The sequence below is a fragment of the Globicephala melas genome, chromosome 20 (assembly GCF_963455315.2).
Source record: "Globicephala melas chromosome 20, mGloMel1.2, whole genome shotgun sequence".
NCBI classification, from domain to species: domain Eukaryota; kingdom Metazoa; phylum Chordata; class Mammalia; order Artiodactyla; family Delphinidae; genus Globicephala; species Globicephala melas.
Genome location: NC_083333.1, coordinates 7,017,159 through 7,031,109, shown reverse-complemented (window position 1 = coordinate 7,031,109; position 13,951 = coordinate 7,017,159). Strand labels below are relative to the sequence as shown.

The 13,951-nt window shown below is 50.7% G+C and overlaps 1 protein-coding gene across 1 annotated transcript in view; it reads right to left on the bottom strand.

Moving 5' to 3' along the window:
* RPH3AL (rabphilin 3A like (without C2 domains)) overlaps nt 1-12,554 on the bottom strand; it is a 155,501-nt gene extending 142,947 nt beyond the window's left edge. The window contains exon 1 of the mRNA XM_070044553.1: nt 12,473-12,554. The gene's annotated coding sequence lies outside the window, so the exon portion shown is untranslated. The remainder of the gene's footprint in view (nt 1-12,472) is intronic.
* Nucleotides 12,555-13,951: the final 1,397 nt, after the last annotated feature.

The following is a 13,951-nucleotide window of genomic DNA, read 5'->3' as shown; positions in this document are numbered from 1 at the left end:
TGAGAGTGATGTACAGTGAACGTCCTCTAAGGCCATGACCCCTGAAGTGCAAGCCTTCAGCCCCTGACTAGCTACCGTGTGAGCCCACGCTCCGGACACCAGGTCTGTACCAAGAGAGGCCAGCCCACAGTTGGGTCCTGCCTGCCCCCTGGGCCTGTCCTCTCTGCCCTGACCTCAGAGTGTCCTGGATGCAAAGTCTCAATTCTGTAAAGGCATTTTAGATTCCAAACAGGGAACTCTCACTCCTGAGTTACCCGCTTTGCTAAATTATCCCCCTTCACCCTGTCAGGGGTGACCCAGTTCACCTCACGACACCCAAACCTGCAGATGGGTTTGGGGATATCTGAGGCCGTCCCAGCCCATGAGGCCCTTTTACATGAAGTGAGAAGAGGCAACCTTTGGTGGAGGCGTGTCTCTTCCACCTGTTGGAAAATCGCTGTCATAAACTGATAATGCTAAAACAAGATGCTTCACAGCCACGTGTGAGAAAATCGCCGTCATAAACCACAATGGAAAGCCTCTTCCGTGCCGTGCCCTCGTGTGGCTCCCAACCCGCAAAAATGACTTTGGCAGACCTGCTGCGTCCCCAGCCATGGCAGCGCTGGCCAAGCAAGATACTCAAAGCAGCTAGTTTCCTGCTCCGCAGAACCCTGCAGACGCGGAGACCACGTGGTCAAGAATCACGCCCACTTTCCGCTGCGCTCACGTTAAAAGTGGAAGGTCCTAACAAGCCCCAGGAATGGGAGAAAGGTCTTCGTGTCCAGGCTGGGGTCATCAGCCCCCAAGCAGTGGCTTCTGCAAATGAGGAGAACCGCCGGCAGGATTAGAACTGGCGGGTAGAGAAGGTCCCCACAGGAACAGACTCTCGAGAAAAGCCAAGGAATGAGACCTGGGAAACACGGAAAGGAGCTCCGTGGCTGCTCCAAGACACGGCCCAGGCTGATCACTACCATTTGGGGTTAGAAAGAATTTCACAGTCATCTCTGACCTCTTCTTGGTGTGCCTCACCCAGGGCACCGACCCCTGATCAAACACCTGCCCAGACCCTGACATTAATGAGGACAAGAGCTGACAGTGCTGAGACCAGTTGAAATTGGGTCGTTTCCCGTCACTAACTCGTGTGATTCAATGACATTAAAAAAGAAACCAGAAGAGAATTCATTTCTTTTTTTACTTGTAAGTGAGGCCCCACTTACAGCAGACCAATTTCAACGTTGAGCCTTCTTAGGCAAAGGGTCCCTGAGGGATGGCGCGAAAGAACTTGGGGTCTAACCCTTGTTTTCTGATCATGGCACCAAACACCCCCTCATCCAACCCCCCTGTGCTCTACATCAAAGAGAAATAAACCTGGTTTCCAAAAATGAAGTCTGGAAAATAATATAGACTCCTACATTCCACCTTCTAAATTAAGCCAGTTACTTAAGCCATTAACTTTCCACTGGGGACTGAGAGAAAATTGTTTCAAAACTGGGAACTAAATATAAAGTTAGGGGGAATGGGACTTTGCTGGTGGGGCAGTGGTTAAGAATCCACCTGCCAATGCAGGGGACGCTGGTTCGTAGGGGAACTAACATCCCACGTGCTGCGGGGCAACTAAGCCCTCCGGCCTCAACTAGAGAGCCTGAGTGTCGCTAACTACAGAGCCCACGCGCTCTGGAGCCCACGTGCCACAACTAGAGAGAAGCCCACACACCACAACAAAGATCTCGTGTGCCACAACTAAGACCCAACGCAGCCAAAAAAAACCCCACAAACACAAATGGATCTATTAAAAAATGGAATACAGTGTGACTCCATTTATAAAAGTTCAAAAGTATACAAAATTTTAAAACAGATTGTTTAAAGACATAAACCTACATGGTAAAGTTATAGAGAAGAGCAGGCTAATAATGATAACAGAATTCAGCTTAGCATATCCCCTGGGGATGAGGAGCGAGGAAAACCCACCTAAGGAGAGGCATAAAAACAATTTCTAAAGGGCTTTCGATACGCTGTTTCTTCATTTGGCTGGGCATATGTCTACTTTATTACTCTTCTTTAAACCGTACATATTTGTTTTATATGCATATATATCTATTTCACAATAATTTTTTAATCAAATACTTTCTTATATTCCAACAATATCCAGTTAAAGATAAGACTGGGGGGAAATTATCCTATTCCCTAGCAACAAAAAACATAAAACACCTAGGAACAAACAAGAAATGTTCACAACCCCCATAAAGAAATCTATGAAACTTAAGTGGGTGCTATAAAAAAAGAGAATGACGGGAAGGAAGACACGAATCAGTAAGGGATAGACCACATTTCTAGAGAGGAAAACTCAATATTGTTATTATTTTAGAAATTTATTGTCATTCCAAATTAGATTCTAATGATAAGTGCAGAAGAGCTATAAAATAACCATAAATATCATAGAGAAGAATGACTAAATAGGCAAGCATAACCAAAGAAAAGCTGAGAAAGAATCTGCATGGCCAGGGGTTAAATTTATAAAGTCATAATTTAAAACATGTGATAGTGGAAGAAAAAGAGATCAGTTAATGAAAAAAGAGAAAACCTGGAAGCTCATATGTTTGTGCACGATAATAAAGCTAACATTTAGAGTCAGTCGGGGGAAGGGGGAAGGAAATCTAGTCCAAGACCAAAATCTATTAACCTAGTAACACAGGTTTCTGGACCTGGGAGGCTAAGGGAGGGGGGGAGGGAGACTCTCATGTTTTGCCTTTTTGAATTTTGAGCAACATGGTTGTAATGTACAGTTGACCCTAAACATGGTGGGGGAGGGTCAAGGGCATCAACCCCCTCGTAATTGAAAATTCCCGTATAACTTTCCAGTCAGCCCTCCATATCCGTGGTTCCACATCCTCAGATTCAACTAACAACAGATTGTGTAGACCTGTAGTACTTATTTAGTGAAAAAAATCCATGTATAAGAAGACCCACAGAGTTCAAACCCATGTTGTTCAAGGGTCAACTGAATAGTCCAAAAAAATTAAATTTCAATTTCAAATGTAGTTGGTAGGAAAAGAAATTGAACTAAAAGAACTGGCGGACAATTTGAGAAGAAATAAAATCAGGCTCTAATCTTATACCATAAACTAAAATAAATTTTGATAGGATGAGAGTTGAATGTAAAAGAGAGAGCTGAGTGGAAAAGCTGACGCCAAATAAAGAACGAGAAGAAAATATAGGTGAATATTTATCTGAACTTGGGGTGGGGAAGACCTTTCAAACCCAAAAGAAAAGGAAGAAATCACAAAATGAAAGGACTGATAGACTTAACCACATGGATCAGTCTGCTGGGGCTGTGAAAACAAAATACCATAGACTAGGAGGCTTAAAAAACAGAAATTTATTCCTCTCAGTTCTGGAAGCTGGAAGTTCAAGATCAAGGTGTCAGTCAATTCAGTTCCTGGTGAGGGCTCTCTTCCTGGCTTGTAGACAGCAGCCTTCTTGCTGTGTGTCCACATGGCCTTTCCTCAGTGCATGTGTGAGGACAGAAAGAGAAAGAGAGAGAGAGAGCTCTCGGCCATCTCTTCTTATAAGGGCACGAATCCCATCATGCGGGCCCCACCCTCAGGGCCTCATCTAACCCTAAATACCTTCCAAACATTCCACCTCCAAATATTATCCAACTCTTGGAATTAGGGCTTCAACACATGCATTCAGGAGAACACAAACATTCAGTCCACAACACCACATAAACATTAGAAACTCCTCTATGTTTAAAAATAATAGAAAAACACACACTGAACTGAGAAAAAATGTATTACATATATGTCAGTCACTATTCTTATGGATAAATAAATGTTAAATAAAATATGTTATAAAATCATTCAGGGGGCTTCCCTGGTGGTGCAGTGGTTGAGAGTCCGCCTGCCGATGCAGGGGACACGGGTTCGTGCCCCGGTCCGGGAAGATCCCACATGCCGCGAAGCGGCTGGGCCCGTGAGCCATGGCCCTGAGCCTGCGTGTCCGGAGCCTGTGCTCCGCAACGGGAGAGGCCACAACAGTGAGAGGCCCGCGTACCGCAAAAAAAAAAAAAAAAAAAATCATTCAGGGACTTCCCTGGCAGTCCAGTAGTTAAGACTTCACCTTCCAGTGCAGGGGGTGCAGGTTCGATCCCTGGTCAGAGAGCTAAGATCCCACAAGCCTTGTAACAAAAAAAAAAAAAAAAAAAAAAAAAAAAAACCCAAACCATAAAACAGAAGCAGTATTGTAACAAATTCAATAAATTTTTACTTTAAAAAAATAAATAAATAAAATCATTCATATAGAATGAAATCAATTTTTAAACATTAAACGTGGTTATCTCTGGAGGCTGAGAATCACAGATGTTTACTTTCTCCTTTGTGTTTTTGTGTATTTTCTAAATTTTCCATAATGAATATGAATTACTTTTAAGATTCAAAAAAATTACCATTATTTTTCAAAAGTGTTATGTTCAAGCAACATCGGGGGCATAGGGTCCAGTTCTGCAAAACTTTAGGAGGATGTTTGATGGGCCAGGTGCCCAGCACGGCCTGGAGTGTGATCCATATCTCCCTATAGACTCTACAAGGAGCCCGTGAAAGAGGCAAGTCCTTCTCCCTGGAAGAGGCGGGCATGATGGGGATCTTGCCCCAGCGAAAATCCTGCCCCGTGGAAAACAGACTTATTTGAGATGGCTTGAAAGGGACAGACCCAGAAGCAAAGTGACAAAGAGACAGATCTCAAGATCTCAGCTCAAAAGAGGGAATAATTTCTACCTCTCTGAGCTGCCCCTGAATGCAAAACACCATACAGTGAGCTTCACGTCACGGTCCCTCCATGACTCAGGCATTGATGGAAGAAGGCTTCTTGTATGAGGAAGGGGGTTAAATTAGACATTAATTTTTAATTATGTAATTACTTTTCCTTTTAAAAATTTTAAACACATCAATGAAATTATTTTTAAAAGTTTAAATATCACAGAGAAGGCTAAATTTCTCTTTGATCCCCCCCCACACACACACACAATCCTGATGCCCTGAGGCCCTGGAGATAACAGCTATTATAAGTTTGGAATGCCTTTTTCTAGACCTTTTTATATTCTTTTACATGTAGGTATGTGTCACTTATATTTGTATTCATATAAAGTATGAAGGACTATGTGAAAACGTTTCTGTGAAAGGCATCATAATGTATTCATCACTTGGAAACTTGCTTTTCTTCACCTTATAATCTGAGAGATTCATCATTATTGTTATAGAGAGATCCAACTAATTCTTTCTCAAAGCTGCATAGGACTCCCAGGTGTGAAAATGTGAGCTGATGTAGCGGGTCCTATTCCACCACCAGCAGACGTTCAAACTGTGTAGAGTTCTTCACCGTGGACGGCAAACTGCCACAAAGGCTGTCCCAGGACTTTCCACCTGTGCACACATGCCACGTTTCCTTTAGGGCAGACCCTGGGAAGTAGAATCCTCGTGATGTAGGGCAGGTGCTTTTTAATTTGACAGGTCCTGCCAAACTGCTGTCCTAGCCTCAGATCCCATGGCTTTAAAAACCTGATCCCTGTTAAATGTCTTCTTGTCAGTTTCAGCTCAGCGTTTCAACCTACCTGGCACATCCTGCACCTCGGCTTTGTTCCATTGCTCTCCATAACTATTCAAATCATCGTCCAACCATGAGATGGGCTGCCCTGGTCACTGGCGGCACTCAAGCCAATGGCCACCCTCCCGGCCACTCACGGAGGGGACCTCTTGAATGGGGAGGAGGCCCTTCTAAGCTTCTGTGAATCAGAAGATGCTCTACCAGTAAATGAGAAGGGGATGAGGGCTGAGCAAGAAGAAACTGTACAAACCCCGGCATCAACTCAACTGCTTGGACGGGCTGGGCCTAAAGAGGAAAATGCAATCAACACATTGGGGGAAAAAAAAAAAGCATCAACACGTAAATTAGGTGTGAGGGCAGCCGAGTGAGTCAGGCAGGCCTGGATACTGACGACCGTTCACCCTCCTCACCGGGCAAGCCAACCGCCAACTCTGTGATGATGCCCACCGGGGTCACCGAAACGCCTGACCGATTAGTTGTCTGCGGTAACGCTAAGTGCTTATACACAAGGTGCTAACTACGGAACTGTGGTCTTACAGAAGGTGCGCCAGTATTTTTAGCAGCACACAACTGCCATGTGGAAGGAGGAGCTGATCTCCCAGCGAATGCCGCTCACTTTCCAGGCGGGCGCAGTCCTGCTGTTGGAGGGGTGAGGATGTCTGTGCAGAGGGCGGCGGCACCATCCATATTCCGCAGTTTCTCCAGGCCAAGCTGACACCCCGCCGACCAGCAGCAGGCGGTCCACGTCACCTCCTTACCCCCAGGCCTCAGGGCGGGGAGAAAAGGGCTGCTTCATGGGCAGAACCCCACCAGCCGCCTCTGAGCTTATTAGCAAGCTCTCCCCAAGCCCCACAGAGTAGATGGGGACGGGAGAAAACCAGAGCTGGCCCTGGCCCTGCTCCCACATCCCCAGAGCCGTCTGCCCCAGAACCTGGGTGCCTACCCTCATGTCACCTCCCACCTCTCACAAGAAATCTAAGATTCCGAGTATAGTGCCAAGTGTGTGGCCCCTATGAGGGAGTGGAGCATCAGTATTCATGTCCTGGGTTGAGGGTCACTGCTGCCTTTTGCTCTGTTTCAGTAAATTTTATTGAAGTATCACACACACACAAGTGCACACACTAAAACTGGTGAATTTTGAAAATATGAGCACACGTATGTGACCAACACCCAGATAGAAAAATCGCACATCACCAGCCTCCCAGAAGCCTTCCTTGTGCCCCTGGGAACTACTACTCTGACTTCTAACACCTTATATTCATTCTGCCTGTTTTGCACGTTATATAAATGGAATCCTACGGTACATGCTCTTTTCCGTCTGGCTCCTTTGCTCAACAGTGTCTGTGTGATTCCTCCATGATGTTCCATGTGGCTGCGGACTCTTCTGTGGCAGAGCGTTCTATTGTATGTATTCACTCCACTGTATCTGTCCATGCTACTGCCAAAGGATGCTGGGTGATTTTCAGTTTTGTGGCTATTAAAAACAGTGCTGCCGTGAACGCTCTCGTACATGCCTTTTCACGGCAGCCTTTTGCCTCTCATAAGATATAAAAAGTTGAAAACGACTGCTTTAAATCAAATCTTGAGAAAGCCAACCTGCTCTATCTCTCCAATTCACCCTCTCATTCTTTAAACGCAGTCTTTCCACTATCCACGTGGTACCAAGTAAAGAGCGTTGGCCACAGGAGTCAGACTTCCTAGTACTACAGCCCAACTCTACCACCTACTTGTTCTGTGTCCTCGGGCAAGCACTTAACCTCTCTGCGCATCATTTTCCTTACCTGTAAAATTGGGAAAACAATAGTATTTCTACCTTCATTTGGTTGAGGATTAAATAAAGGAATAAGGGCTGCGCAAAATCAGCACCCATCAAAGTTAGTAGCTCTGATTATGGCCAGAGGTACCCCGTCTCTCTCACCCTTGAGGCACCCTGTTCTGGGTGGCCTCTGCCAGGATAGCTGAGCAAGGGTCTCACACAGGAGGAGACAGCAACTAAAGACAAACAATTTCACCGCCTCCAACTGGAACGAAGCTGTACCAAAAAGCCCTCCGTAACTCCCTGGCGGTGCAGTGGTTAGGACTCCACGCTTCCACTGCAGGGGGCACAGGTTCGATCCCTGGTCGAGGAACTAAGATCCCACATGCCGCGTGGTGCAGCCAAAAAAGAAAACAACATGGGGCTTCCCTGGAGGCGCAGTGGCTGAGAATCTGCCTGCCAATGCAGGGGACACGGGTTCGAGCCCTGGTCTGGGAAGATCCCACATGCCACAGAGCAACTAGGCCTGTGAGCCACAACTACTGAGCCTGCGCGTCTGGAGCCTGTGCTCCGCAACAAGAGAGGCCGCGACAGTGAGAGGCCCGCGCACCGCGATGAAGAGTGGCCCCCGCTTGCCACAACTAGAGAAAGCCCTTGCGCAGAAACGAAGACCCAACACAGCCAAAAATAAATAAATTAAAAAAAACAAACAAAAAAAACCCACAACACAACTGTTCTAAAAAGCCTTTTTTTTTCCGTTCTCTGTTCTCGGGGTTCTCTGTTACACCAGACCATGCTCTTTCCCTCTGTCTTTCCAGCCATCAAGGCTGCGTGGAGGCCGCAGCTACTGTCCTTTTACCCACAGGGCACTGGATTTCATTCGAAATGTGACCTAAACCAGAGGCACCATTCGGGGTCATTATTAATGGTGACAAGCTGCTGGGGTGTTAACAGTGCCTAGAAATTGCTGCCTGAAAAAAACAAATGTTTTAAATGTCCCGGCAAAAGGAGAGTCAAATGGAGTATCTCGTTTTTTTAGGCGACAAAGATGGAAAAAGCCCCTAGAAGCACACGGTGCAGAGACCTAGGAGCAAGACTCCAGGCCTCGCATTAGTGGTTGCCGTGGCAACTGAATTTCACATCAGGAACTCATTTTCATATGATAGTGACCTGTGGAGGGAAGGGGAGTATAGCTCCTAAGGAAACTTAGTTGAAGGTGGTACTGTTCGGGGATAGCGTTGATTTTGTTTACAAAAAAAAGCCTTTAAAAGTGCCTTAAGGGGGACTTCCCTGGTAGCACAGTGGTTAAGAATCCGCCTTCCAATGCAGCGGACGTGGGTTCGATCCCTGGTCAGGAAACTAGATCTTACTTGCATGCCTCTACTGAGAGTTTGCATGCCACAACTAAGGAGCCAGTGAACCGCAACTAAGGAGCCCGCCTGCCACAACTAAGACCCGGTACAGGGGCTTCCCTGGTGGCGCAGTGGTTAAGAATCCATCTGCCAATGTAGGGGACACGGGTTCGAGCCCTGGCCTGGGAAGATCCCATATGCTGCGGAACAACTAAGCCCGTGCACCACAACTACTGAGCCTGGGCTCTAGACCCCGCGAGCCACAACTACTGAAGCCCACGTGCCACAACTACTGAAGTCCGCGTGCCTAGAGCCTGTGCTCCACAACAAGAGAAGCCACCACGATGAGAAGCCCATGCACCGCAACGAAGAGTAGCCCCCGCTCGCCAAAACTAGAGAAAGCCCGCACACAGCAACGAAGACCCAACACAGCCAAAGATAAAATAAATAAAAATAAATAAATTTATTAAAAAAAAAGACTCGGTGCAACCAAAAATAAAATAAATTAAAAGCACTTACTAAAAAAAAAAAGAAAAGTATCCTAAGGGACAGAAATGACCTGAGGGCTCCTCGGGGTTCTCTGTTCCACAACTCTTACTTAAGACACACATACACACATTTGCACACATATGCACGGCCTGTTTTCGAAGGCCTCTGGGGCAGCTGTCACAGCCTCCCCGTCACTGGTCCCACCATTAAGCATCTGTTCTGTTACAAAGTCCTTTCCTGGAGTCCAGTGGGGTCCCAAGCAACCAGATGACCACACCACCAGGACATCCTGCACATCTGGGCCAGGTGCTAAGAGGACCTGTAACACACTCCCTGGACTGAAGCGTACGCTTTCCTGGACAAACGGCAACCCCTACTATCAATAAACAGTCTCAGGAGTCAGACAGACTTGAGTTGCAACCTCTGTTCCGCCCACCTACAAGCTGTGTGGTTTAGGCAGGTCCTTGGACCTCACGGGGTTTATGTCCTCATGGGGAGAATGAAACAAGACTCCTAGCTCCTACCCCTCTGGGGGCTGTGCGAATAACACACACGAGGGATTGCTCGGAGAGATCAGCACACACCCAGCACATACCGACCACTCAATAAACAGCTGCTATGATTAAGAACCGGAAAAGCATCTCTCATACCCATGATACAACTGGAGGCTAATAGCAGAGAACAAAGTATTAAGTTGGGTGGCACAAACGGTAATGAATCCATCCATGAGCCCAGAAGTGCAGGCCACTGGGAATCTGGGACTGGAACAGTCCAGGAGGGAGGTGGGATTTGAACCAGACTCTGAAGGATGGCCAGAGGTGTTCTTGGAGGGTAAGGGGAGGAATTCCTTTATCGAGAGCCAACAGGATACCCAGTCCTGGAGATCTGGGAGGAAAGGAAGAGGACACAAAGGGGCTGCGATCAGCAGACAGACAGCCGTGGTCCTGAGGGCACGGTGGAGTGGGAAGGCCAGGAAAGAGGCCCCCAGGGCAGCTGGGAGAAGCAAAGCTTTCCCAGGGAGACAGCTCTGGGCTGGGTCTCTAAGACTAAGGCCAAGAGGGTTGACCATGGTAGGGAGGGAAGAAATCTCGGGACTGGAAAGTGGCTCTGGAGGGTGAGGCCACACGACTGAGGGGCTACAGGAGGTGGCAGAGCTGAGCTTTGTGTGGGAGGAGACCAGGAGCCTCTGAAGACTTCCTAGGCGAGAGGGCTCAGCAACAGGGTAAAAGCAGTTGTCATCCAGAGACCGTTGGTCTAGAGGCGACATGCCAGCTGGACTGTGGGAGCTGGAAGGGATTCTGGCATCAGGCCAGCGAAGGGGCCTCTGACCTCCTGCCTGAGACATTCAAGGCCTGGAACAGCAGCCTGGTCACAAAGGGACAGGGAGAGGCGAGACGCTTCAGGGAAAAGTCAGTGTGACAGAAGGGAAGGAAACCCACTGCTGGGGAGTAAGGAGGACATGGTGAGTTTGGGGTGTCACTGGGCATCCAAGGAGCCAGGACTAGAGCTAGAATGGCGCGGGGGGGGGGAGTTCCCTGAGGGATCCTGAAGCAAGTTCTCTGAGAAGATAAACACGGGGCCTCACACAACATCCCAGAAAAGAGGGAAGGGGCATCAGAAGAGGAGAAGGAATGATGGAGAAACAAGAACAAAATGAGGAGAGAAATCGCAGCAGAGAAGGCTGCAAAGAGGGGCCTGCTTCCTGGGCAGAAGGACTTGGCAGCAGGATGAGGCCGACAAAAAAAAAATCGGTGTTTGGAAACAAGCTGACTTTCAGGGAAGCAGTTTCGCAACGTGGTGGGGACAGCAGCCCAGGCTGCGCAGGAATAAGAGGGGAGGCGTGCAGCCAGGAGGCAGGCGGCAGGTGCAGAGCCCTTGCCGGGAAAATGTGGCAGTGAGAAAAGAGGAAACGAAGCTTGCTGCTCCAGTGCATGGATTTCTCCCCCCAAGAGATGGGAGGCCAAGTGAACATCAGAGGAAGGAGGATGGAGGGGCACCCGGAGACGGGCACAATCGCTCAAGGTGTGTGTGTGGGGGGGCGCAGAAACTAGACTGCAGCCCCGGCTCGGCCAATGCTCTTACCAGGGTGTCCCAGGACACTCTGACTCCCCCAGACCTCCAAATGCTGGGGGATCAAAGGTTCTCACGCGGCTGCACAGATGGAGCCTCATCACCCCCCATCCCCAGCTCTAAACTCACGGAGGATGGGTGCCCACCCCCCACATCACACCTCTCCCCAGGGCCACCTCCAGCGGTGGGCATGTCACAGACCACGCAGGTAGGAAAATCAGGTCCTCAGCCTTCCGAGCCCCAAGCAGGGGTCAAAATTCCCAGACTTCCCAGCAGAGCCCTCGCTGCAGCCCGAGCAAGGGGGCTTCCACACCCACAGCGCAGGTGTCACAGGCACCACCGTGAGCCCAGAGTCTTCATCCTGAATGCACGGAGCCCCCCTGGATGATTTCTACACTTCCTCCAAACCCGCGGCTGAGGAAAACAGAGCTTGGCCCGACTGCTGGGAGCAGGGTTTTGGGAAGACTGGAAAACAAACCCGGGGCAGGATTCTCAGGCTGAAAAGAGGTGCTCAGGGTGAGGAATCCTGCCTGGCCAGTGAGAGCTACCTCCATCCCGCCCTCCTCACACCCTCCCTGGCACCAAGTGCTATTCGATTCCCACTCCTGACCACCTAACTGGGGGCGAAAGCCCCGACGGCCAGGGCCCAGGCCCACCATCTGGAGCGTGGGATCCTCACCGAAGGCCAGGCCGAGCGCGGAGAGGGGGGGCGCGCCGTCCTCGCGGGGCCCCTCCCGCGCACCTGCGCGCCCCGCGGGTGGTGGGTAAACACTGCGCTTGTTGACGCGCTCGCCCGGAGCGCTCTCCCCAGCGCCGCCCGCAGTCCGCCGCCGCTCTCGGCCGCCCACTCGCTCCCCGCGGCCCCCCAACGCGGGCGCACGACGCCCCCCACCCCCCGAGGGCCCCAGACAGGCTAAGGGCCGGACGCTGAGCACCAAGCGCTCCGGGGGCCGGGCCCAGGCGCTGCCCCGAGCCTCTCGAGACCAGCCCCGGACTCCAGGCCAGGCGGGCAGCGGGCACGGCGGGAGGGAACGCGGCTCGGGCCCTGCGCGCGGCCCGCAGCCCCCAGGCTCGTCCCCACTCCGCGCGCAACAGCTCCCCGGACCCACCCGCCGCTCCAGGGCCGCCCCACGCGCCCCCGCGGTCCCTGCCACCGAGCCGAACGCACGGCCCGGCGCTCGCAGACCGGGCCCCGAAAGGGGGGCCGCCCCCGGGGCGCCAGACTCACCCGGGGTCCGGCCGGCCTCCGGCACGCTCCCTGGCTGCCCTCTGGCGGCGGCCGCGGGAACCCGGCGCTCGACCCGCCCTGCCCCGCCACGCCCGGCCCAGGACCTGAGGCCTCTGGCGGAGGACCGGCCTGAGGTCACCCTGTAGGCCAGGGCCCCTCTGGGTGACTGTCCTCGCCGCCAAACCAGTCTCAACGGCCCCTTCTTGTTTCTGGGTAACGAACATCACTGTCTGTTCCCTAAGCAGCTCCAAGTCCCCAACCCCCCAAATGAGCCATTCTAACCGCCCAAGGTACAAAAGCAGGGCAGGTATGACTTCTGGGGCCTGAAACAGCACCTGGCACCTCCTGCAGCTCAACGTGTATTTGTTGAATGAATGAACGCTCCACTGACAGACACCGGACAAGCTGTGGCAACTTGGCTCAGTCACTAAAGGAAACGGCCACAAAAAAGACCCATCAGCCCTGTGTCTTGGCTCCCCCGTTTCAAGAACATCTGCCACGTTCTCCACTTCCACCCACTCGGAGCCGCGGTGCCTGGCTTGGTATGCAGGTGGGGTGGGAGCGCGAAGCTTGGAGGGGCAGTGCTAGAGCCCTGTTACCCTCCGTTCTCTATCAGGAAAACGATTCGACCCCAAATCTGTTTACGAACTGATTTCCTGAGATAACTCCAGGATCAGGTGCTGAGTGATGACCACATCTGGAAGTCCTGGTCTCCAGACTCACACAGCAGCCTCCACCGGTACCTGGGTCAGACCTCCGTTTGGGTTCTGGATCTTGCCCATGGGAGAGATGACCTTGGGTAAGTGAGCACATCTCTCTAAGCTACCACTGTCCAGTAAACTTCCTGCCATTATGGAAATGTCATACTGCCATGCTGTCCCCTGGCCACCGGTCACGTGGGATGAACTTTTAGATTTAATTTTACTTCGTTTAAATTTTCCTTCGCCAGTGTAGCTAGTGGCTAAGCCTCAGTTTCTTTATGTGCAAAAGGGACGTGATAGTCCCGCTGGGAGGACTGAATGAGATCAGGTAGGAGAAGCCCCCGATTCTAGGCCTGGCTCACTGGAGGGGCTCAGTCGAGTCATTACATCATCTTCACCACCATCATCACCTCACTCAGCCTGAAACCTCAAGGCTGTAGGGATTCTGCAGGCTCTAGGCCGCCTACCTGCCCCACAGCCGCCCCTGCAGGCAGGAGCCGCTCACATCGCCGCTTGCACAGCCCGTGACGCAGCGCTCACCACCTCTGGAGGGACCTAGCCTCTCTTTGGACTGCTGACCATGGGATAAAGATTTCTACGCTGTCCTGAAGTGGCCTCCCTGTAGCACCTCTTCCTGGCTGAAGTTGTAGCTCTTTGGGGCTCAGAAAAAGTGAACCCCGCTAGTCTTCATCCCTTCAGTATCAAAGCTTTCAGCAAAGCACTGCTTGTCCTCTGCTCTGTGGAGGCTCTGACTAGACGGGATTCGCACTCATTTCCC